This window comes from Sphaeroforma arctica, assembly GCF_001186125.1.
Source record: "Sphaeroforma arctica JP610 unplaced genomic scaffold supercont1.2074, whole genome shotgun sequence".
NCBI lineage: Eukaryota > Ichthyosporea > Ichthyophonida > Sphaeroforma > Sphaeroforma arctica.
The window spans coordinates 1,600-8,853 of NW_014038484.1; the positions used below are offsets into that span (position 1 = coordinate 1,600).

A 7,254-nucleotide genomic window follows, 5' to 3' on the forward strand; every position below is an offset into this window, starting at 1 on the left:
ACACAGAGCATGTATCTGCATCACTATCACAATTAGGGTCGTCATGTGATCAATAAGGATGTTGTTATGGAGCTTGTGTGGTGTGGATGTTCACAGTATACCACACTTTATATCTGATATGCCGGCGCGTGTCATCAGCCTCATTCAAATGACATCTTAACTCATTGTGAGGAGTTTGATATGACGAACACTCTGATGACCTCTCTGATGACCTTTCTGAAACCCTTGCATCAAAAGGGGGGCCTAGACCTGTAATAAAGGTCTCTCAAGTGCATGTCATATGTCCGCAGTGTATAAGCTATTAGGGATGCCTATGAACTCTTCTATAAGGTGGTCGTGTGAGCTATCAGGGATGCCTATGCGCTCTTCTATAAGGTGGTTGTGTGAGCTTTCAGGGATACCTATGCACTCTTCAATAAGGTGGTTGTGTGAGCTATCAGGGATGCCTATGCACTCTTCTATAAGGTGGTTGTGTGAGCTATCAGGGATGCCTATGCACTCTTCTATAAGGTGGTTGTATGAGCTGTCAGGGATGCCTATGCACTCTTTAATAAGGTGGTTGTGTGAGCTTTCAGGGATGCCTATGCACTTTTCTATAAGGTGGTTGTGTGCACACCCGCCACAGGCTTACAAGAGACATGGTCGGTATCGCCCACTATTCTTTGTAGAGGCTGTGTGGTGTCTACTCAGGATAGTACCTACGTCGTATGTGCACTACGAGCCAATCCGGGTCTCGGTACGACCCGATTTACCAGTCTGGTGACACGGACACCTCAAGTCCGATTGTAGAGATCAGGGCCGTAGTCTAGCACGAGCTTGCGTGCCCGTAACCAAAGCACACGAGCCCTTTAAAGCAACAGTTTGACCCCCAAATATACTTACTTGTCACCAGACACCCTTGCTCTACTTCATAACCTCACTTTAGCCGCAAGTCATGAAGCTGTCTCCCTGATCCAACATACGACACCTATTGGGCTGTATACCATTTATTTGACATGATTCAGTCCCTCAACTATTCCTCACTTGTGCTATGGTTATGTGTGCGTACAATTAGGTCATTCCTCCTCATACTACCAGCCAACTGTCCTTTCAAGGTCACTTTGATACTCAATCTATGTTACATACACATCCAGGCCACCGTCTCTAACGTCTTCTGCGATGGGTCAGCCTGGCGTCGGTGTCACCACCACGCGATCGATTACTCTGGGACGTGAATACCAACCCAACAATCTGCAACGCAAGCGCAAGCACGGCTTCCTCCACAGACTCGCGACCAAGTATGTACTATAGGCACACCTTTGCGTACTATAGATGAGTGGTATAGGCAAACCTTTGCGTACTATAGATTGGTGGTATAGCCACACCTTTGCGTACTAAAGATGGATGGTATAGCCACACCTTTGTGTACTATAGATGGGTGGTATAGCCACACCTTTGCATACTATAGATGGGTGGTATAGCCACACCTTTGCGGACTATAGATGGGTGTTATAGCCACACCTTTGCATACTATAGATGGGTGGTATAGCCACACCTTTGCGTACTATAGATGGGTGGTATAGGCAAACCATTGCGTACTATAGATGGGTGGTATAGGCAAACCTTTGCGTACTTTAGATAGGTGGTATAGACACCCCTTTGCATACCTTAGATGGGTGATATAGCCACGCCTTTGCGTACTTTAGATGGGTGGTATAGCCGCACCTTTGCGTCTATAGATGGTTGATCTTTGCGTGACAGAATGTGTTGGCGCCTGTCGTAGCGTTTGGTCACCCTGATGATCTATGGTGGTTGTTCTTATGTGCTTGTCGGCAAGAAAGTGGATGCCCTGTTCCCGGCGGTTACATGAATAGGCCCATGGGAGTCCAGTACATACCCCACTCGTGGGATATTCCGAGATGGGGCTGGAACAAACAGGGGCTAGCAGGCGAACGAACCAAAATGGAATGAATACACTCTCGCTAGACTGATGTTCGCCGCACATACTCTGTCGTTGCCCTAAGTTTGCTATCACGGAGATCGGATATCCCTGTTCTATGCTGTATCGGCCTTCGGAAATCAACCATTCCATGATGTTTTTGTCGGAAAGCAGCTTGTCTAGTCTTACTCTTAATTAATAGCAAATCTACAGCCGCTGCTGTGCATTGTCTGGCAACTTACAAGTCAATTGATATGTACTGGTCTGCATTCTAAAATATACTCGCTTGCATTCATACCTAAGTGTTAATATCTCTTACCCTCGTTGCCTGACTAAGTATACTCACTTTCTGACCATCCACAGGGCCGGTAGGAAAGTGATCAATCGCAGACGACACAAAGGAAGAAAATACTTAAGCCACTGATGGGTTTAATATAAACAAATCGACCATTTTTATCTTCAACCGACCGTTTATATCGAGTTTTTGGTATATGTGTGTATTATAGGAGTATGTATAACATATGCATATAGATCTGTGGCATAGACTGGCCCCTTTGTCTCCATCCCTTAAAGAAATTATAACAGCTCACTTTCCCTTGGCTCATCCGCTATGCATGATCTGATTGATCGTTACTTGTTCGCTTAATTTGAAAAAAAGTCTGTGAGGTTTTATGTATATATATGTACATCACTACCTATGTATAGAAATCTTTCTCACTGACGTGTATATTCGTTTAAGGTTTTGGCGGCAAGACAGCGAGCAGTTGGGAGGGGAGTTTCATGTATATTTGGTCACGTACTAGCGGACGCTCAGCTGCATGACATGATCATAAACCGTCGTGATGGTTACTACATATTGTATTTTTATTGGATCGCTGACTGAGCAACTCTTAAACTCTAAATGGTATATATATCAACAGCACACGCATGACAGGAAACGTAACCACCCACCGTTCCATCAAAACTCGCAATGGGACTCGAGATGACAGCGATGTTTGGCTTTTCCTCAATATTTCTTTCCTTAGATGAATGCAATTTTACAGAAACATGGCGAATTAAATAATATCTACTACAGGCACGTCTACGACAGCATTGCACTGGTGGTGTACCCTCACAATATACTTATCATCACGACCCTCACATGCGCTTCGCATGCAACAATTCTCAGCGAAATCAGTGGCATCCGCAATGGTTAAGGCCGACAATAGATTGTTCAGCACAGTCCCTGTGGCACAGACAAACTTGAGCGGATCAGACAACTGGAAAGCCGCACAGGTCGAGGGTTTGCAGCAAAGAAGGTTGAAATTCACCAAGTCTGGAACGAGGGCATCAGTAAGGCTCGAATCTATAATAAACCCAGTCGTACACTCATTGGAAATCGAAAACCCTGAACACGTCGAGGCTTTACAGCATCGATCGTTGTAATTTTCTCCATCTAAGACGGTGAGTAAATTGCTCAATATGTCTACAACGAACCCATTAGAGCACTGGTTGAGAAGTGACAACCCAGTACACGTCGTCGAGGTCGAGATCGAGGGTTTGCAGCATAGAGTGTTGTAGTCCGTTGCAGTCACAACAGAGACTAAATTGTTCAACGTATCTACAACAAACCCGCTGGAACACTGGTTGGTGGCTGAAAACCCGACACACGTCGAGGCCTTACAGCATTTATCGTTGTAATTTGCTTCGTCTTCAACAGTGAGTAGATTGCTCAATGTGTCGACAACGAACCCGGTGGAACATTGGTTGGTAAGTGAAAACCCGGCACACGTCGAGGGTTTACAGCACAACGTATTGTACTCCGTGGCAGTCACAACAGAGACTAAATCGTTCACTGTGTCTACAACAAACCCGCTGGAACACTGGTTGGTGGCTGAAAAGCCAACACATGTCGAGGCTTTACAGCAGATATCGTTGAAATTCCCGCTACTGCCCACAATGGCGAGATCATTTAAGGCGTTCACGATAAAACCGGTAGCGCATTGATTGCCACTTGAAGAGTCTGCACACGTCATTTCTCTACAGCAAAGGGTATTGTATTGCCCAGGAGCTATGACCTCTACGAGGGCCTTTCCGGAGTCAAATACATATCCTGCAAGACAGGAGTCTGTAGCTTCCGAACAAGTTGGATTTAAACCTTTGCAGCATGTCTCGCTATATTGCGCTGCACTTGGTACAGTGACATCATTGGCGCTTGGGTCCACTTCGTATCCAATATCACACTGGGAGGTACTCGAAAAACCCTCACATGTCGAGGGCTTGCAGCAAAGATCGTTATAAAAAGCTGGATTTTCTACAGCGTCTGTGTCCTTGCTCGAGTCCTGAACATATCCGGCAGAGCATTGGCTTGAAGCCGATGGTTCTGCGCACGTTGGAACCTCTGCACAGCATTGCAGATCACATCTGTCCGCCCCAAAGCAGATTGTGTCTGCAGATTTACCGCTTGTGTATCCATAAGGACAAGTTGTCTGGCCGCAAGTACGCTTCTCGCACACACCGGTCAATTGTATATGCTGCCGGCAAGATACAGGGGCAGTTGTGCCTGAATAGGCCTCGTATTGAGATCCTGGAGGAAAGTAGCAGTAGTACCCGCAATTGGGTTTGAAGATCGGATCACCTTTATCAACCGTTATTTCGTCGGATAGTTGATTAGGGTTAATGAACCAGTGGCCATGGACATCAGGGTCGTGCACTTTTGTGTCATTAATAACACCCGATCCATGACACAGGCTAGTCCGTGTTGCTGGAGCCAACCAGTCTAAGGTCTTACCAGCATTACAATTGGAGGTATCAACACTTACATAATCTACATCACCCAACATGTATCTATCACTACATGTTGCACATGTCTCACATTCAGTCGAACAGTCAGGATCTAAAAGGCAGCCGGTCATAGTACAATCATAGAAAACGTAATTGCCATAACCTTCCGTTCCACATTTTGTGCAACCCCAGTTATTATTGTTATCCACTACGGCCTTATTAACCCCGGATAACTGGGAGGCAGCTAATCCTATAAGGGCTGCTAACAGCGCACATACACTTAATATCCGCATCGTAGAAAAACACGAAGTATTACTCACTGATATCGATGTTGTAAAAGTGCGAATGCGAATAGATGCAACAAACTCGCTGTTTATTTACATTTTGTACGACTATTTTAGAAGGCTATCGTTTTCAGTTTTATATATATTATATGTATTCAATGTATTTTTTTAACAAAAGAATACTATTTATAAGAGGAGTAAAATCATTTGTTAAGTTTTGTTATAAAACGGGTTAAAAAAATAGAGAAAAAGGACATTTTTTTTTGTGTATTTTAGAAAAATAAAAGTACAACATTAAAAAATTAAAAATTAAAAAACTTGAACAACAGGTCATAGCCTTCTAAAAATAGACAAGAAGAAAGCTCTGAACAAATCAACAGCTCGCGCTTTCTGTCCGTACTCCGTTGCAATAACTTCTTGTGACTTTGAGTTTTGACTTTGAGTTTTTGAATCGGTCGGGGGGGGGGGGGGGGGGGGGGGTTTAAACACCTAAAATGTTTTGTTTTGTTTTTTCAGTATTACTCTATATGTTTTTTTGTATACATACTCCAGAAGTCTCAAACTCGAAGTGTAAATATTTACACGGTAAATTTAACCTGAAAAAAAGGTATTATACCTTTATACTTTGTTTTATTCTATTTTTTAAAAATATATATATAAAAGTATATTATACAACAAAGCAAACCTCACCTCTCGGGCCTCAGTCCCTCAGGCCTCAGCTGTCGCCTGTCAGCAGTAAGCAACTCAGCACTCAGCGAACACTTTCGAAAATGGAGAATCTAAATTCTCGATTCGCAGTCAGCACTCAGGCTTCAGCACTTCAGCAGACTCGGCACTGTCGGCAGTCGGCCCTCAGAACTCATGACTCATCAGCAGTTTTGAGACGTTGAGAAGTTGAGACTTGATGGCGTACGCGGCGCTGCAGTCTGCACGCCCGATTTAATTTATCTCCCTTGAATATGCTGTTTAGTTGTATTTTAAAATTGTGCCAACATAAATTCAATAAATCTAAAAAGTTACATTCCTTATATTAAAATTCACTTTATCGTTAAAAGCAAAATTGAACCCGAACCCTGGCCTCGGACTAAGCGGAATTGTCAATTTTGTAATCGGTGGTATAACACTGTCCGCACCGGTACAAACAATTTGTGAAATGAAATGAATTTTCCAAGGACAATTCGTGAAGTTTTATTGGCTTATCCAAAATATTTATTCAGTTTCCAATTCACGAGTGCGGGATTTTCAAAACAATCCAGAAAACAATTTGCGTGATCATAAAATTGTCAATGTCGCCCAAATACTCCAGACGGAGTCCAGACTCCAGAGTAGTAATTGAAATAGAATACCTCGCAGGGCCACAGCCTCCCACAAACATGCATAATCCAAAAAATATTCCAGAGCAATTTGAGACTTTTAACGTACTCTATTGGTATATACAAATTTAGAATTCTATAAATAAATCCATTTTGCAAATTCTTTTGCAAAGAATTCCTACTCCACATACTTTTTAAAAACAATCGTTTATAAACTTTAAAGAAGTTTCCCCAGTGCTATCCAAGCTATAGAAACTGCCCCTTTCTTTTACTTCCACACGGATTCTTAAGATCTCTCTTATCGATTCTTCAAAAGAATTGAGACCCCAAATTGTTTTGGAAAACTAGAAAGAATTTGCAAAATGGATTTTCAAATTCATTTTAGAAAATTTCGCCCGGTGCGGGATTTTTTTTATGAAGATTTCTAATAAGGAATTGAATTCTTGTTGCAAATTCTTTGAACCGGTGTCTGGTGCGGACAGTCTAAGTAGAGTGTGTGCTTGGCAGTTTTAAAAGGTGAGTAGATTCTTAAGAGCTCTTAAAAAAGAGCTATCGATTGGTATTTGGTAGTCAACTGTCTATTTAAAAGGTTATGGCCAATGGGACCTGGTCACCTGGCCCCCTGGTCCGGCTGGGTCAACTGAGTTTTTAATTTGAGTTTATATTTTTAGAGATTTGTTAAAACTGCGACCACTACGCCTGCGACCGGGTCTTGCGACCACTATGACTGCGACTCTCGCCTGTGATCATAAGACTGAGGCTCTCGCCTGCGACCACTTAACTTGACGCTCTCGCCGGCGACCCGGTTTACGTCTGACGCTTTTACTTGCGATTCTAGGGTTTTAGGGTTTTAGGGACATAAACAAACACATATATCATAGCCCCCTGAGAAAAAAGAGATCAGTTGTTGATTATTCAGGGGGCTATGCATAAATACATACATAAATATATACACACATACATATATACATATCTA

General features: G+C 43.0%; 1 pseudogene across 1 annotated transcript; it reads right to left on the reverse strand.

Annotated features, from left to right (window-relative positions):
- Positions 1-3,040: 3,040 nt before the first annotated feature.
- SARC_12105 (hypothetical protein) lies at positions 3,041-4,740 on the reverse strand (annotated as a pseudogene; the record flags this gene model as incomplete). The annotated part of the gene is made up of 1 exon: positions 3,041-4,740.
- Between the last annotated feature and the right edge of the window lie 2,514 nt (positions 4,741-7,254).